The following is a 19,533-nucleotide window of genomic DNA, read 5'->3' as shown; positions in this document are numbered from 1 at the left end:
ATAAAACACAGCCTTGTACAAGGAGATGATCTAATTATTCAGCCTTGCTGTACCAGCCTAATAAATTATGCAATTTTGCCTGCAGTATTTCACCTGAAAGAATGAGTGTGTCAAACACTATAGCACAGGAATTCTCCAGCCAATCTGAGTAGACGCCAGAGCAAGTGTTTTGTGCTATGATCTGAGAGTTGGTTTTACAGAGCTTGAAGAGTGATTAACAATATATATATATTTGGTTGGAGTTGAGAATATGCATTATCCTAAAGGAGTTTATATGCACATAGAATATACTATATGTGACAATTGTTGTATACTTAATAATGTACAAATAAAGAGCATGTTGTCAGATAATTGTTTGCATATTATTTCAAAGTGGTAATGAAAAAGTTAAAGGAAACCCTTTAAGACTGCAAACAAGTTTATTTGAGACAGATGAATATCAGCCTCTTGAGGCTCCTGTCAGTAGAACAAGAGGACATATTCACAGCTTTATCTGTACACATGGGAGGACATTCCAAAATCTGTTCCAGCTAGTCAGCCTTACTGAATGGCTGCTAAATGGAAACCTTCTGGTCTACCTGATGGCTTGTGCTGCCTTCATCATGGTATGATTAGAGAGCTGATGTACATGATTCCCTGTTGACAGTGCAACCTTCTAACTGTCCTGGTGAAGAACTGGAACTTGATGACCTCTGAGAAACTTGTTTTGTGGTGTGTTTACATTTTGGATAAGGGTGGATTTAAAGGCAATGATGGTGAGCATGTACTCTTATTTCATTTTGTCAGTGACACTCTCAAGAGTAAAGTGGATATTGTAAATTTCTCGTGGCTCACATGCTGCATACTAATGGACATTAACAGTAAAAGAGAGATAGTTATCAAATCATTGCCTTATAATCAGGTCAACTGGCTGATGTCAACGAAACTTTTATTGGACATGGAAGTCATGATTTTATATCACTGAGCCAAATTCAATTGATATATTTTCATTTTAAACTTCTAGTTGAGGTTTTAAAAAACCCAATTGAGATGAGATAACTGTTTGCCAGACACTCCCTTTGCCTTATAGTCCTTCTATGTAAATTTTGCATGAAAAGAGAGTAAGGGGGAGAAATGAGAGGTAGGCAGTAGTTTGCCAAGAGAGAAGACTCCTATCTTCAGTAGCAGGTCTATCAGTTTTGCTTGGAATACCTAGAGATCAGATGTAGATATTGAGGCACAATTATAGCTCTTGGGATGTTATGGAACTAGTAAGAATGGGAGGAGGCCACTCCATGCTGAGCACAAAGACCACTCTGTCTCAGGACTCTTTCCTCCTACATCCCAGCATCATAGCATCCTAGCAGTCATGAGGACCTGGACCTTCCCCCGTAGCACCAGCTGTCAGGCAGCACAAAGGGCCAGAGATCAGCATTACTATTCATCCAGTGATGGATGATACCCTCAAATCAGTGGGCCAAAAGTGGTGTAGGTATAATGTGTACAAGTGCAGGTTGCATGAACTTTGAGCTAGGACAGGCTGGAATACTCTTTTATCAATTACCTGATAGAAGATCTTTAATGACATCATCTAGTAGGCTGCAAAACATTTTTGTATAGTCAACTCTAAATTATCTGAAGACAGGTAGAGCAGAAAGAGCTGGACATCAACATTTATTGAACAGAGCAGTATAATAAGGACTGGTGGGGGTTAAACACAGAAGTCAGGAAAATATGCCTTTTTGGAGCTTATGAACCCATGATAGAAAATAGATCGAGTAGGTGCAATTCAAAGACTTACAACACAAGATTTCACTGCTTGCATTGAAGCTAAAATTCTATCACTAGCAAACCAATTCTAAGTTTACATATATTTTCAATCTTTTGCATCTTAAAAATGTGAAGATCTAGTAGAATGTAGAACACATCAGAGAGTGAGGCCTTCTAGAATGTATTTCTGGCTGGACCCGTTCTGGAATCCATTCATTCTTTTATTCAACAAACATGGAGTGAATACTTCATGATGTGAATCCTGAGATCTCAACAAAGAATCTGCTGCAGAAACCCTCCACTCTAATGCAAGAAGGCAGGGGCATGAGAAGAGAGGGGAGACTTCAGGGAGAGAAGAGGGAGAGAGGAAGAGAAATGGTCCAGATCATGGGTTCCGATTTGGAGTTCTGGTCGGAACAGAAGAATGTCCATTGGAGTGAGGTGGCAGGGACAGGAAGGCCATGAACATAGAAGAAACAAAGTGTATTTTTTCATTTGCATGTGTGAGAGAGTAGTCATTCAAAACAGAATTAATTTTTATATTGAAATTCAGAAGATAATTTTTCTAATAGACCAGATGGAGATAAGATCAAATTCTTATTACTCCTCAAAAATGTACCATGTAGCTCGTGTAGCTTAAGTTAGGGACTGGAGAGCACAGTTTCCTGAGAGGCTGTGTCACATGAGGTCATGGGATTAAACAAGCTCCAACAGTGACCCTTCAGGAAAATTAGCACACACACACACATATACACATGCACGCTTAGTTTATACAAGATTCTTGTCTCTAATCCACCAAAGCTACCCTAATGTGTAATAAGTTGTAAACAATTTTATTGCATTTCATTCCAGCTTGAAAATTCTATGATTACATTTTTATAGGCCTTTCTTGTTTATAATTGTGTATCTATGGCGATTCCCTTATTATTTCCTAGGGGGTATTACTTTCCCTGACCTTGTATGTTTTAAGGAAGGCTGAAATATTACACTTTAAAGACAAACATAATCTGAGTAATTGAGCGCCGTCCGCAGCTGCTGTACAGGTGCTGGTTTGGGGAGTTCTGAGACCCATGCCGCCTCTAGGGAGTTGCACATACATTGAGCTAAAGATACCCAGAGGATGAAGACTTGATTCATTATCAGATCAATAATCTGAAAACTGTGAATAAGAAGAAACCAGAGTTTGTTGGTTTTTTAATCCATTGTGGAAATAAGAGTCCAAGAGCGTTCTGGTCCAGTGAGTTAATAATTCCCATCATATCATAGAAAACGTATTTCCCTTATAGGCTGTGGAATGCCTGAGGAATGTTCCTCAGTAGTCAGGTCTCCTGCATAATTGATTGTGCATTAACTTTGTAGTTTATGCTGGGACCCAACTGGTAAATAACATGCAGTCAGGTCCATTGTACCTGCTAGTGCCTAACGGTGTGCTCTGGAGAAAAAGATAGGTTTTAGAAGCATTTCAAGCAGACTTAGTCAGGGGAGAATTAAAAATAGCTGCTCTGGTCAAAGAGTCCTGTGGCATGTATGGATATGTATGTTTCAGGGCTCTCCCTGGGGGAAAGGAAAAAAGAACGAGATGGAGGTATGAAGGAAGTAAGCAGAGGAAGGAAGGAAGGAAGGAAGGAAGGAAGGAAGGAAGGAAGGAAGGAAGGAAGGAAGGAAGGAAGGGAGAGAGGGAGGAAGGGAGGGAGGGAGGGAGGAAGGAAAGGAGGGAGGGAGGGAGGAAGGAAGGAATAAAAGGGAAGGGAAGGGAAGGGAAGGAGGGAGGGAGGGAGAGAGGGAGGGAAGAAGGGAAGGAGGGAAAAGAAAGGGTAGGAGAAAGGTAGAAAAAGAAATCTGATGGGGTGTGTGTGTGTGTGTACTTGAAGTTCAAGCTTGGAATCAACACCTAAAATGGAAAATTTACTCAGTCGTAAGGGGTTACTAACAACAACTTGAGCAGCAGTCTTCAAACAATAAGGAGAAGAATATTTTTTTGTTAAGACATTGATGCTGGTGAATGTAAATACGAACAGAGCTAGGAATGGAGCAGAGAGCAATTTTATAAACACAAGAGGGATCACACTTTTCATAACAGGAATCATTCTGTGGCAGTGGTAAACACCTCTGTTAGTGCCTAAAACGAACGAACAAACCAACCAAAGAACCTGGATATGCCCGTAATGTGTCCTTAATAATAACTAACATTGCAAAGCCCCTTGTAATTTACAAGGCATTTTACAGCAATTACCACAGTTAATTCCCAGACTAACCCCATGAGTTTAAATATGAGACTTCCGATTTCACAGCTGAGGGAACTGTGGCCTGGGGAGGGTACGTGGCCTTTGCCAAGGCCACTCAGGAGTCGCCATGAAACCAGAACCCAAAGCTAGGTACTGTGACTGTTGACTTTCCTGCTATCTCAACCTCTCTGAATTCATATTTGGTGATGTCTCTTCAAACAGTTACTTCTGAGAGGTAGAGATGCAACTACCTGGAGGGTAGAGCACGTGTTTGCCACAGGCCATGGGCCCCTAAAGCTGCTCTTACAGCCAACCCAAACTTGGCCTTGAAGATCTAGAATTTCCACATATATGTACTTTTAAAGGCAGAAGTAATATATTATATATGTTGTTTCTTCACCCCCCACAAATGCAATTCTTGTCAGTATTTTTAACTTCTATATAATAAAGCTTTGTCACCATAGCTAAAATGTAGAAATAAAACCTCCTGTGTTGCTGAGTATCAGGTTATACAGTGTGACTCTGCCTGTGCGCGTCCGTGTCTGAGAGACAAGACAGGGGCTGAAGGTAGTGCGGTGACAACATCCTGGGCTAAGGCCTGGCCCAGGTGCTGTGAGGGCGATGATGCCGAGCAGGTCACAGCCTCTGCTCTCAAAGGAGCCCGCACTCTATTGAGAAACGCGCCTGCGCGTGCAGGATGAGGAGAGAACGCAAGGAGGGGGAAGGTGAGCAAGTGTGCGCTCTGTTTAGGGGTCCGGGAGTGGGCCAGGTGGTTAAAGCAAAGGATTTCGCCTTGGAGAGTAGTGGGAAAAGTAACCTAGCGAGAGAGACAGATTCTAACACCAGACTGAGAAGTTGGCTTTTATACGAAGAACACTGGAGCATCGTGGTGAGTGACAGAGTAGGTGGAGGTCAGTAAAATTGTATTGAAGGAAGGTGAATGTAAGAACACATAGAGTGATCAGACAAGAAAAGTTGAGGATGAGAGGGACCTGTTACAGAGATATGGTAGGATTCTGAGGTGAAATAGTATGAATGTAGAAATAGCAAGAAAATGTTATCATTATGATTTATGCTACTATTATTGACAAGAAGTATTCCAGAGCTCTTTCTGAATGGCTTTGAGATGTGTTACTCAAAATGGGTTTTGAGGAATACTGGTGACTATGTATATCCACAGGTTTTTAAAAAATAAACTGTGATAAAAATGTATGGAACTTATGGGGGGGTGATAATAGCCACATTTTGCAGATGTTTGAAGGCTAAATGAGAACTTGTTTAAAAGTCCTGGCACACAGAACACGTTCTTCAGAAGCCAGTCTTCTTTCTCCAACATTATTTCCATTTATTATATTAATGTCCCCCAATCTATACCAACCCACATCTGTATAACCCAATATACAGGTGTGTATGCATGTGTATATGGTTGTTCACACACATACACATTCATACCCACATATGTAATCACACTCATAAGAGCATACACATATGCCAGCCCAGGTACACCATCCATGTAGGACTAAACCTGAGGAGGTGTGAAAGACCCACATACACTAACTTGAACCCCTGTGGCACTCTATCTGGGGCCCTGCCTACAGAGACTTGTGAAAGCTGATCCTATCCTTCTGCTCTGCCTTGGTAGCAGTACCCATGGGTGCCACAGATGTGTCCTGGTGCCATCTAGTGGGGAATCCCAATCTTGGCCCCATACTGCCTCCTGGTGCTGACTCCAGCCATTGCCCTAACTCACCACTTTACAGGCTGCTTCCATCATCCTAAGAAACAACGGGGCTAAGTGAGCTCCTCTGTATTTCTATTTAGGCTCTTTCCAGTTTCCCTTCTGGGTGTTTCTGGACATGAGTGCCTCTCATTGAAATATTTCCATCTCTACCCACAGACAAAGGAAAGGCTGGGAGCACTTCAGCCCACCGTGCCAACAGGACGCAAACAACTGTGAGTACATAAATCATATCTAAATCCAGGTCTTCAGGATCTAGATGGAAAACTCTATATTGTATAATAGAAGCTTCCTGCGTGCACTAAATTTAGGAATGTTTATATATGTAATATTCTTTCTTTGGTTCAGTGAGAACTTTGGCTCACAAACAGGTGTTACAGGCCAATTGCTTCAAAGAGATGAGACGGTTTGGTCTTCATTTGTCTGTGAAGAAAGCCTTGTTGGTTATAGAAACTGCTGCACATCGATTAACCAATGGAATTCAATCCTCATTTCCTTTAGCTAGTGGGTTTAATGCATCAAAAGACTAATAATAGTGGAGAAAAATCAGGCCATCAGAGCTGTGTCTGTGTGGCCAATTCCTTTTGCAAGTCTTTAACCCATTCAAAATTAGCAAGGTAACTGAGAATCACAGTAGTCGATGAAAGAAAAAGTAAATGCATAAGCTTGAATCTTGTTGGTTGTTTAATTAGGCCAAAGAACTAGTAAATACTATTAACAACCAGGTGAATCACTATCAGTATTCCACTGATATGATCTGGTAAATTAACCATCCTATTCTGGTTGTCCATATGACAACAAAGCCTGGGGTGGGAATGTCAATCTGTGGTCCTCACTTGCTCCTCCCTTTGCCTGAGTTCTGTGCCCAGGGCCCAGAGACATTTGGATTGGTCTGATTGATTCCTTTCCCTGCTTTAGGTCAGTTATACCAATGTTAGAGCTGAGTAGGTTACCTGTATGTTCAGTAGATGTGCCCCGCCTCCAGAATAAAAGGGAGGTGGAAGTAGAGAAAGGGTAGACATGAGTGGCAGAGAAAGGCAATATGAGGTCCATTTCCAATATGGATTTGGCTTGAGTTTTCTGCTACTAAGCTAGTAAGTCAAATCTTATGGAAGAGGACAGAAATTCAGACCAGAGGTAAGTAGATCGTTCTACTCTCTTTGTATACGTAAATGAAAATTGTAGGAATTTACTCAGCCTGACTCACATCGTGAGAACATAACTCATTTGAAAGGGTTGGGTTTGTTTTGGCAAAGGTTGAATGCCCTAGTTCGCCTTCCTGCTCCTTTGTTTAAGGGACAAGGGACGCTCATGTGACCTATCTTGAGAGAAATCAACATCTCAGTCTCTGGGTTGGGGAGATAGAGAAGAAGGAAATGATAGGACCATGTTTTTATTATGCTTGAAGTTACTTATTTGCAAAGAGAGTCTTCCTCCACTTAATCTGTTGTTACTCTGTGTGGCTTCCCAGTTCTGTTGCCTTTGTTGTAGTGTTATATTTTGTATCTAATATTTCTTGTTACTGTTCAGAAATCATTGTGACTACATTGCTCTTTATCGATAATTTTACGTAGCATAATCCATCACCGTGTTGGATGTTGGGGCAGGGAGAAGGACATTACTTTGTCTTTCACTTGGTGCTCAGACAGCTCTCTCGTATTGATTTCTTGGCTCACACGTTCGTTAGATGATGATTTGCACTTTTCCTGTATTGTGTTTATCCAGATTATGTTTCAGATGTGTCTACAACATATCATCATTAACAACAAACATTTATTGAACACTTATGGGCTGTGGACAAGGCTCCAGGCTAGGTCCTGGGAATAATAAGAGGAATTTAATGTGCTCTCTACCCTGGAGAATTCTATTATCTATTGCACTATGATTTTTTTTTAAAGATACCTAACAGCTTATGCCGAGTGAGTGCTACAGGCAATAAATACTCTTGGAGTTCAGAGGAGGGCGTGATTGGTGAGGGCTGGACTGGTCAGGGAAGGCTTTATGAAATGTGAGTGACTTCTTAAAGGATGAGAAGGATATTTCTTTGGAATACTGAATGTAGAGTTTCTGAATACCATTGTGCAAGATTTTTAAAAAGTGTAATGCCTATATCTTTAAACTATAGTTGCCTTATTAATTATTTATGAACTGAAGACAAAGAATCAATATTCACCTGCTTTCCACGGTGTGTTTTTTGCAAATCCTGTTGTTAATAGCCTTGTACACGTCGTCATACACACCAGGGAAAGCCAGCCAGTCTGTTAACTTTCTCATTAGACTTCCCTGGCCTGGCTGCCAGCTTCGCCGATTGTCTTGTGCTTCATCTAAAATCTCTCCCCCACTGGAAACTCCTATCAGAAAAAAAAATGTATAGTCAATGACTTCTTATAGCAAAGTGGATTTCAAGGTAAGAGAATAGGAAAGAAAAAAAAAGGCGACTTTCTTGTAAAAATTGCCTCACTGAATCTTCAGGAGAAGGCACGTTTGACCCGGGAGAGGATATTCGTTCCCCAAGGGAAATATCCATTTATGAGAAGTTCCAGGATATTCCACTCTAAGAGAGAGATGTTCAAACATTTTTGAAGATTGAAAACTTTGCTTATTACTTTTGTAGGACTTTACCGGTCCAGATAGATATTTACTTCAGCTTAGTGACAGAAAGGTTGACAGGAAGACTGTCTGTGGCCAGCAGTGTTAATATTCTAGAGACTAAACCTTGTGACTTTTCTAAGAACAGTTCTTTTTCCAGAATTCTCTCTCTCTCTCTGTGAGCTCTTACATTCTTCTTCTTTTTTTTTTAATCTCTCTGTTTTATCATTTATTTTGGCTTTGGGACAGTAAGAGGCAAGGAAGAAATGAATTTCACATTTTCTTCCTTTTGTTTCTTCATGTAGCATATATACTGCTCACAAAAATTAGGGGATATTTCAAAATGAATATGGGGCAATAAAATATCCCCTAATTTTTCTGAGCAGTAGGAGCACTTATTTTGACACAGTGTGCTTGCCACAGATCTCCAGGAGATTGTAATTTGCTTGTTGTGTTAAATAGGGGGAAAGTGATGAACATTTACATACTTTTAAGTTAAATGGCTCAAAAAATAAAAGAATACGGTTCTTTTTATACCTATTCTCAGTCCTACCAATTCACACTTTCTGATTAAAGGCAATTCAATCTTTTTCATTTTAGGGAAGTTTCTTGGGTGTAATTTGGACAATATTTAGTGAATTTGAAATATAAATATTCACTCAGAGATATTTCCCCTTTCTCGAGAAGTGTCTCTATGCCACTTCCCAGTGGTTGGCTGCCTGGTATGCCCTCTGGCAGTAAGGGGGCTGCCTGCGTGCTATTCTCCCATTCTTCACCAGAGTGAGATTGGTCTCATCTAGTTCCTGAACACTTTGTTCTGTCATCTTCTACATGGATAATCTCACCTGGTTTTGTCATTGTTGTCATGGGTGTTAAACTGTTGCTCACACCATCAATGTACATAGGCATCAAATAGTGTATCTGTGGGAGCAGTCCCTGAATATTTCATCCTTCCCAACCTAGTGTTTCAGGTCTCAGCGCCTGTGTGTCCACAGGAAATTCTAGGGAATCTCAGGGGCCCCTACATGTAACACACACATCATGTAGAATCAGAACTCTTGTCTTCTACTTTGCTAAGATTTCTCCCAGCCACCTGGGGTAGAGGGGGGTGGAGCAGCAGCCTTTCTAGTGCTCTAGAAACCCGAGTCTAGTGTTTTAGTCAACTAACTTCCCACCTTTGGTCAAGGCCCAAGAAAGCTCAGGCCTTTGATTCTCAGATTCTTGGGGGCATCCACACAAAACCCTTCTTTCTGCCTTGCCTTTGGAGTGCTTTCTCTTCATCTTACCTGATGGGAACTTCCCTACTGTCTCTAATTCTGTGACAGTCCTGTGACTTAGGGTAAAATTCTACCACTGAGTTCACTGGGTGTGGCTTTGGATCTGGTAAGGGCAGCTTTTGGAATTTAGAACACCCTTTCCCTTGTGACCACATATGGCTTTCAAAAACTCTTTGCACTATAGACTCAAAACCCAGGTTCCCCCCTTTTCCTTTTATTCCTACTTTAACAATCAGAGTAATCTCCAAAGCAATGGATGCCTCTCCCCAGATAGGGAGAACACATAACAACACATAAAAATATATATTAGCCATTTTTACAATGTCTACGTAAAACTGTGGAGGGAAAAGGGCAAGGCTCTGAGTAGTTCTGAGAGAGCAATGGTAGAAAAAGTTCAAACGTTGGACCACAGTGGGTTAGAACAATCAGGGATGGCTTCTCATCAGCAGGGCTTGATGTGGCTCTTAAGGATGGAAGAATGAGGCTAGGTGTGGAAGGGAGAGAACAAATCTGCAAGCAGATGTACTGTCTTTTTTCTCTGTACTCCGGAGCTGTGCATCTGCGCTGCAGTCACACCTCTTAGAGCGCAGGCTCTGTAGTCTCCAACCTCCTCGTGGGTGTGTTTTCCTGTAAGATGATCAACTCCTTGAGGACAGGGATCAACACTTTGTGAATTTGTATCTCTAATATTACTTAGGCTTGTGCTTGTACACATCTGGCTTCCATGTGTATTTAAATTTTAACAACATGTTTGAAACAGAATTTTTAAATTATTTTATATTAGCTCTCCCCTTTAAGACTGCTGTGTTGCTTTACCTCTGGTATGAAAGAAAAATATTTTTCCAGAAGGAATAAAAGATTTTAAAGTCTTCAAATACTGCTTACTCAGATTCTCTGCAATCTTCCTGACATCCTATCATCTTATCTATAGGATTTCCATATGATGGTCACCCCAAGATATCATTGTTTTTTATTGTGGTAAAATGCACGTAACATGAAATTTGGCACTTTAATCATTTTTAAGTATACAGTTCAGTGCCTTTAAATATATTTACATTGTTGTGAAAGCATGACCCTCATCCACCTCCAGAAACTCTCCGTCTCCCTAACTTGAAACTCTGTACTCATCAGACAATAACTCTGCCTTCCTCCCTTCCCCCTAGTCCCTGGCAACTGTTATTCTATTTTCTGTCCCTGTAAATTTGACTACTGCATGTGCCTCATACAGGTGGAATCATCCAACATGTGTCCTTTTACATCTAGCTTATTTTACTTTGCAAAATATCTTCAAGTTTTATCCATGTTGTAACATATGTCAGAATTTCATTTCTTGTTAAGGCTGAATAATTTTTTATTGTATACATAGACCACATTTGGTGACCTATTACCTCAAGTCAGTAGTGAAGGTAAAATGCTCACTCCCATTCAGTGGGCATCTATATATACCTCTGAGTGATTTTGGTGACTTGATTCTCTTTATATTATGATATAGTTGACCATTTGACTCAAAGGCTTAAATATGGTCCTATCAATAACATGCTGTGTGGTACCACCAGAAGTAGCACTTCCTCTAAGACAGTGAATAGTAGTTATAAGGTCAAGTCTCTGGATTTTTTAAAAGAAAAATAAAAATGTTTTTATTTAATCCCTTTAAAGTTTCTTCTGTAAATCATGGAAGAGGCTAGAGACCTCAAACTGATGTTCCCCAGGCCACTAAGTCTAAAAGCTTCTTTCTCTACAACGGGTGTGGGCGGTCCCATAAATTTGTGAGTGTTGCTTCCTGTGGCATCTTTGTAGGTTCTCATGGTACAAAGCATTTTTGAAATCTCTGAGAAGTCTTACTGCTTAAAAAGAAATGCTTAATTTATTTTATCCAGCATTTTCAAAAACATCTAAACTCAGAATCATTTTTAGTTGTTATTTTGATAATACTTCAAAATATTCTATATTAAAGATGGTAAAATTATTTAAGAAGTAACAAAAATGAGGGCGTCTGAAAAAGTGGAAAGTAAGTTCTTCCAGAGCCTTGAGATGAGTGGGCTGTGAAAACAGAGATGGATTTTTCTCTGTTTTCCCCTAATTAGGCCAGAGGTGCTTAGAGTTACAGTCAGAGAATTCATTCGTTATGTATTTAAAAAAATCCTTTAGCTAAACTCAAGAATTTCTCGTGTTCACATAAAGAATACTGAAAGATAGATATAGTAAACAATTATAACGTCATATTTTTTGTGTGCATTTTTGTGGAAAGCACAGCAATGCTATTTAACTAAGTTTATATCTTTAAATAAACACATAAAAATGTATTGAAACAAAAGGCTGTTTAAATAAAAATTTTTCTTGTAGTCTTTTGATCTGTGAAGCAATAACTAAGCAAAGGCAGTTAAGCTTTTTATGAGGAGCATGTTCAGTACAAAGAACAGAATTTTAGCCATGATTTCCCAAGTGGTAGACTCTAGTGAGTAAGAGGAGGTGAAAGGTAGAAGGAGCTTTTCTGAGGTGGGGAGAGGGTGTCAGTGAAGACTTCACATAGGCAACGACCTTAAAGGCAGATCCTAGAAGGAGAAGGCTAGGAAGTTAAGTGAGACATGGGGAAGATGTGCAAAGTGCTTTAGGGGGACTGCAGGTATTTCCACAGAGTGGAGCAGAATGTAAAAATGGAGGACGGTTAGCTCATGTCTTCAAAGTACGGGGAGCTTGGAAGGCCCACAGTGGATCAGACATGGGCACGTATTTTTTTACTGCTTTTCAATAAAACAACAAAGCTCAGAACTTTCATTAAGATAAAGACATGAAGGGGAAAGGGAAGAATATGGAAAGCATGGTTTGGTTTGGGTTCTCCTATAAAGCTTACCATTTCCCACAGCCTGAGTGGAGAAACACTACTGTAGGCTCTGACATGAACTGACTCGGCTGGGAACATCCCGAATTTGGTTCTTAGTCTTTCATTTACTTCACATGAAAGGATTTGGACTGTATGAACTTTTAAGACCCTGCCAGGTCAGTTGGTTGCTACTTATCTTTCTGTCTAACAAGTATGTAAACTGATTATCAGCTCCATCTGGCCTCAGCACTGACCTCGGTTTTGGAATGCAGAAATCTGTATTTGGCACGGGTCCTGTCCATGAAGAACTGCAGGCTAATCATCAAGGCTTAACTGCGAACAATGGAATATTAGTGCAAAGTCACCGTACTGAAGCTGACATTGTGAAAATTACAGACAACTCTGATTTAAGAGTTTGGAGGGAGGAGAGAGGCGATAGGACTGCAGTGGTGAGAAGGGCTCCACATCACTGGGGGTGGGGGGGGGAGGATTTGAACTGAGCTACAAGGACTGTTGTGATTAACAAGACAAAGACAGGAAGTAAGGACTCAGAGCTGGGCACCAGCTGGAGGGCGTTGTGAACAACAGGGCAAAGGTTAGAAAGGGCAGTTTATCTCGGAGAGAGACACTCAGGTCTGCAGAGGTCACCTGCTACCCTTCTGAACATCACTGCACAAGATCTCTTTTAAATATCCCTGACCATTTTTATCCAATTGTTTGACACTTCTGTGCCACCTGCTGGGATCGACCTCCCAGGAAGTTGATTCTACTCATGGGAAGCAGCCATTTACAGGACTTGAATAGTGTAAGGTGGTCTCCCCTTTGTCAGCTCCTGCATTCCTCATTGACACTCAGCGGAGGTCCCTGAAAACCCTTTCCCTGCCGCTCAGTCCCACCCCAGGCCTCAGCCAACCCTTCTATACTAACGCTGAATGAGGAGCATGTGAGGGCTGCCATCTCCGTCATCACACTCCTCATCACTGACAACCATGGCCAACATGACTACATGCCAAGTAGTGCTAAGACCTTTATAGTCATTATTTTATTTACTCTTTCCAATGGTGCTATGAGATTGTTCTATATTAATTAATCTCTGTTTTTTTCAAATGAGAAAATAATGCTTAGAGAGGTTCAGTGAAATGCCTCCTGTCACACAGGTGGTAACTGGTAGAGGTAGGACTGTGCATGTGAGGTCTCAAAGGATGGAAGTTCAGGACAGGGAACCACCTTACCATGGGGGGTAGGGGGTCACTGCCATGACACAAAATATCCAAATGTTTGCTAATTGATGTGAGATCCCTGCTCTCCCTTCCTTGATGGAGTATTTGATTGGTGGCTCTCCAGGTGTCCCCAAACTACGGCCTGCGGGCCACAATGCGGCCCCCTGAGGCCATTTATCCAGCCCCCACTGCACTTCTGGAAGGGGCACCTCTTTCATTGGTGGTCAGTGAGAGGACCACTGTATTTGGCAGCCCTCCAATGGTCTGAGGGACAGTGAACTGGCCCCCTGTGTAAAAAGTTTGGAGACTCCTGGGACACTGGAAGCTTTGGGGGTTGAGTTTGGGCTCTAAGAAAACACAGAACTCTTGTTAAATAAAAGAGAAAGGACATATTTTAAGCATCAGATTTCCATGGAACAAGTATGAATATGGACATAATGGTGGGAAGATGAGCCAGTACCATGAATGGGACAATATAGGATTATACTGAGTCAGAGCATGGACTTGGAGCCAGGTAGGGCTGGATTTCAACCTTGACCTTGTCAAATCCATGGGCAAAGCACAACTCCTCTGAACCTCAGTTTCCTGTTCCGTAAAATGGTGCTAATAGAGGTGAAGATTATATTTTTAGAGACATATTAAATTCTGGAAAAGAGCCAAGCAAAACCGTGCCAAGCTACTAACTATTCTACTCACAAAAATTCGGGGATCAGGGAACGTGCAGATACTCTAGTACTTTCAGCCTTTGTATAGTGCATTTTTACCAATGAAATAAAAGTTAGTTTTGCATCTCATTTGCATAATTGAACAACTTTCTTTGACTTGTCATTTGCTTTTCTGATGTTCTAGTTTAATAAAGAAAAATCAAATGCTTCTTTTTTTTATTGCTTCATATTCATTTTGAAATATCCCCTAATTTTTGTGAGCAGTCTATTTTAGTAAATGGTTGTTATGTTTTTTAATTGGTTGTGTGAGTGGGGAGTGAAATCCTGTCCTGCTCTCCAGGCACAGAGTGATCGCTCCTAACCGGAAACTTCCACTTACCATCTCATTGATCCACCTTCGCCCTTCATCAATTCACCTGTGCTGTTATTTCATTGAAGAACACTTACTTAACCCCTGCCATGTATCAAGCACTGTGTGCAGACCAAGACAAGTAAAAGAGAACCCTTTGATAGATGCTTTAGCTTTTCAATATGTAAATATGCATATATCTTGTCTCCCATCTAGAATATAAGGAAAGAAAAAGTTCTTTATCACTGCCCTGCATGTCTGAAACACTTGGAGAAAACCAAGCATAGTCAGAAATCGAGGTCTTTACTAACTGGTAGTTGAGGAGCAGTCCCAACCCAGACAGGATCTTGTTGCTAATGGTTATCACTGTGTGTGAGTGCATGTGTGCCAGTGGGATCAGCCATCTCGATTATTCTTTCTTTTTTTCTTTTCTTTTCCTTTCCTTTTCTTTATCCTTTTCTTTTCTCCTCTTCTCTTTTCTTTCTTTCTTTTTTTTTTAGGTGAGAGGAGGGGAGCTAGTGAGGCAAAATCCCTCATGCATTCCTACCGGGATCTACCCAGCAACCTCATCTGCGCCAATGCTTGAGTACTGAGCTATTTTTAGCACCCGAGGCTGAGGCGCTCCAAAGGAGCTATCCTCAGTGCCTGGGGCCACATTTGAACCAATTGAACCACTGGCTATGGGAGGGAAAGAAGGAGAGAATGGGGAGAGGGGAGGGAGGAGAAGCAAATAGTTGCTTCTCTTATGTGTCCTGACCGGGAATCAAACCCAGGACATCCATATGCCAGGCAGATGCTCTATCCACTGAGCCACCAGCCAGGGCCCTGATTAGTCTTTCATGACCTGTTTCTATGAGGAGCCCTTACATAGCAGGCAGCCACTTTTTTTCTCACTGACCAGTGGGGATGCAGATGGGCCTTCCCAGCCCCCAGACTAAGCCAGCCCTGAGATGCAGAGACAGGAGGTCACCCTCTGTGGTCAGAGCCTGAGGCGGGGCTCCGGAGGCTGGCAGGTCCCCAAGGCTCCATGGGGTAACTCTAGGGACATGGGCCTTTGTGAAATGCTTCTTTGATGAGAAACATAATATAAATACAAATTTCTATTATGTCAGCTTCTGAGGAGCCACTTCAATCCATTTGGGCACCTTTGATTTTATTCTCAAATGCTTTCTTCCTTTAAAAATCTTAATAAGAATATGTTTTCATCTGGCCTCAAGGGAATAATTTATTTATTTAAAGTAATAATAAAATTTCAGCATAATCCCCAGTCCCAAGGGGGAAGAAGACTCTTTGAACGATTTATTTTTCCCATCCTTGAAGTGCCAGGGAGACCAAGAGGCTGCATGGTGGTGTCCTGGAGCCCGCTGCCAGGGCAACAGCCAGAGCCTCCTGGGCTACTGGGAGACAGGGGCATGGAAAATGGTCTCACAACTCTCCTTTTCCTATTTCTGTTCCCCCTTTAAAGAAACTGAGGAGTAAAGTAGAATGGTCCCCGAATCAGCTGTGGGAGCCCCATAGCAACTGTGATTGTTCATCACGAACAAGTCCAACTCTGATTCTCTCTAGAGAAGCAGGTCCAGGCTGATGGGAGGGGTGACTACTCTCGATTCTTTTTTCTCGTTGCAGAGTTAGGTGTGGGGCTTTGGGAGCTGGGGGAGTGGGCCCCGCTGAAAGACACAGGGGGAGTTCAGAAATCTCAGTCCCCAGTGGGAGTTAGGGGATGGGAGGAGCACCTCTACTAGGAAAACTAGGGATATTTGACATTTACCTGCCAGCCAGTGTTTTGGGTATTACATGCATACCATCTCATTTAGCATTTATGTGGAGCACATACCATGACGATTCCCATATTAGGGATAAGTGAAATGAAGATTCTGGAAGTTTGGCAACTTGCCCAAGGTTGTACAGCTAAGAATCAGTAGACCTGGGGTTCAAAACTAAGCTTGGTTTCAGAAGCCATGTTTATAACCACGGTCTACATTGCCTCTCATGTGGATCGCTTAGGGAAGGCGGATGAGGGCTGGTTATGTCAGTTAGGAACACTTTGATTGCAAGCAAGAAACTGATACACAATGACTTAAATAAACAGGTGTTTGCTTTGCTCTCCTATGAGGAGTCTGGAGGTAGGTAGCTGCTGGCACAGGGAGACAGCTCAGTGAGAGGGAGGCTGTTTCCTTGCCCTTGTCCTCATGCACATCCTTGTCACAATAAAGCGAGGTACCTTCACACATTCCATCTGTATGCAAAGCAGGGAGATGAAAAGGAGAAAGGTTGATGCCTACACTGTCACCTCCTTCCTGCAGGAAGAAAATGCACACAGCCTCCCGTAGCTGGAAGGAAAGGTCAGAAAAGTAAGACTTTCTCTTTTCACTTTCTATGTAGGAAGGACTGGAGTACGTTTGTGCAACTACTCAGAGCTAAAACGTGAACAGGGCATTGGATGATCAGAGAGAAGGGGAAGATGCCAGAGAGGAAAGATGGAAATGTGACGATGGTGAGGCCGGGCTAGTCTGGACCCCAGTTTGCGTGGAGCGTAGATTATTGTGGAATTTCAGTACTAATCCTAAAAGCCGGTCTCCATCTTTACACGCCATGTACTCTTGTATCTGTGTTCCCATCAGCCACACATGCACTTGCTCCATGTTTTAACAATATGCATGTGTTAATCACTGTAAATCACTGAATTTTCTGAACCTGCTACAAGGCTTGGGGCTAGATTCCACTGTAGGGAAAAGAAAAAGGTTCTAGGTTCACATATGAAAAGATCCTGTGTGCTCCATTTAATATAGATTGTATTACTGTAACTAGATAATGGAATTTTTTTTTCTCTGCTTCCATTGTCTCATTGGAAACATCCCTTCTGTAAGACGAAAGAGAATCTGTTATTGATTTGAGCAATTAGGAAGAAGAGACAATGACAGTACAAGTTGTGTTAGGTGACAGGATAGGAAGTGACTTATTATTATTATAACATTTTCTTTGAGGTTGAATTGTATTTTGCTAAAAAAAGAAGAAACATATTTAGATTCACTGAGAAAGAATACAGGAATCCTCCTATTACAATGGTCTTGACATATGACATTTTGAGTTTACGCTGCTCACTCCCATAAAAACTTTAAAAAATTGAAACATGAGTGTCTTGGCTTACACCGTTAGTGTCAGACTTACAGACTACGTGGGCGATCTCGTTTGGTTGTGCAAGGCAGAAGAATACTCAGTAATAAGACATACGAGTGAGGGAGTTGGCATCCCTAGTACACTTACCTATGCCATTTTGGACTGTTCAAAGCACAAGTGCTTCATTTATGTTAGGCTAGGGTGTGTTTCGACTTACACCAAAATTCGGGTTACGTCACTATTGTAGGAATGCAACTGTGTCATAACCTAAGGACCCCCTGTATGTAGTCAAGTTACCATGGACTCTGGTTCTAGTAAAGAAAGGGAGGTGTCTTAATGAATATAACTGTCAGAGGCTTGCCTAGAGCTGGCAGTCTTACCAGCAGGGTTGGGGGTGCCCTCGAGCAGGCCTCTCGTGGCTGCCTCTTCCCCCTTTTTGCCACCAAGTGAGGACCTCTGTGGCTTTTGGGTTCTTTTAGCCTCTCTAGGAGTCTTCTAGACTCTCTATGACATAGAGGCCATGCCCAAGTCATTGTCACAAATTCAGGACACAGGCCCTTAGTGTTCCTCTTGGACTGGGATGTCTTCTTGAGGATCTCTGGGCTTGTCCCCTTTCAGAGTGAGGGGATGGGGGATAGGGAGACACCCTTATCTAACCTGCAGGTGACCAAAAGTCCAGAGTGGCTCTCACAGGGTCCCCTGCTGAGATTTTTCCTGCAACGGACGGCCATTTGCTTTCACTGCCCTTCGCCCTTTTCCCTAAGTGCTGGGTTCAGACCCTAAATGGGTGCTTTGGGAGGCTGCAGGGAGACACCCCAGTACACACAGCCTAGCTCAGCTGTCACACCTACATGTTCTTCTTCTCAAACTCCACCCTTTCAATATCTAGCACACTTGTCATGCAACTGTTCATGGTCATGCAGTCCCTGAGCAGGAGGCTCAGTCCATCTCTCCCTTGGTTTTCAGGGCCAAGAGCAGGACTGGCTGGCCACCTGGTCTTCCCCAGCATACACTCACCCTCACCACCATCATCACATCTCCCAGGACAGACACCACAGAAACTACCGAGATTTGGCATCCTGAGACCCACACCAGTTAGAACCAGACCATTTGATTTGGCATGCAGTTTCCTGTACCTCTGCTCTGTGTGCCACTGGCCTATCACCTTTCAGACAGTGGACAGGGCACGTAGCTCCAATAGAAGGCATTTGGGAATACATGACTTGAACCAAATATTCATTCACTTATTGATTTCTTTTCTAGTAAACCCGTATGCTGAGCTAGGCCCTATGGTAGGTCATGGGGCTATACCTGGATAGACTTCAGTTCTTGCCTTCTAGCAAATTAGAAGTCAGGAGTTAACAACTAAGTAGTTCAATGTTGAGGGGAAGATTCAGAATTTGAGATGTGAATAAAATATACAGATATGAGAGTCAAGCCAGCAATTTTTCCCATAGAGTAGGCTTTCAAAAATTAAGTCTCCTCCCCCCCATGCACACATGAACACACACACACACACACACACACACACACACACACACACACACACACTGCTTTCTAATTCTTTCTTTCTTGTGGACCTGGAGAAAGTTCAATACGTTTTTCCATGTCACTTCTGCACACAGAAACATTCTACAGCTCCCATCTACCCTCAAACGAGAACCTGAGTGCCAAGCCCAGTTAGACCTTCATGATGAATTGTTCTAAACCTGCTTTTCCGGCCTGCTTCTACCCATAAACCCTCTGTCCTAGTCTACAAGATGCCTTGCTCAAGACCCCTCCT

The 19,533-nt window shown here is 42.1% G+C and overlaps 1 protein-coding gene across 1 annotated transcript in view; it reads left to right on the top strand.

The window, feature by feature from the left end:
- The window catches only part of LOC136315157 (urea transporter 2-like), a 452,042-nt gene that overhangs the window by 56,144 nt on the left and 376,365 nt on the right, over positions 1–19,533 (top strand). The window contains exon 2 of the mRNA XM_066246484.1: positions 5,796–5,927. The gene's annotated coding sequence lies outside the window, so the exon portion shown is untranslated. The remainder of the gene's footprint in view (positions 1–5,795; positions 5,928–19,533) is intronic.

The sequence above is a fragment of the Saccopteryx bilineata genome, chromosome 11 (genome assembly GCF_036850765.1).
Source record: "Saccopteryx bilineata isolate mSacBil1 chromosome 11, mSacBil1_pri_phased_curated, whole genome shotgun sequence".
Taxonomy (NCBI): domain Eukaryota; kingdom Metazoa; phylum Chordata; class Mammalia; order Chiroptera; family Emballonuridae; genus Saccopteryx; species Saccopteryx bilineata.
The sequence above is the reverse complement of the archived record's forward strand: the minus strand, read 5'-3'. Positions and strand labels throughout refer to the sequence as shown.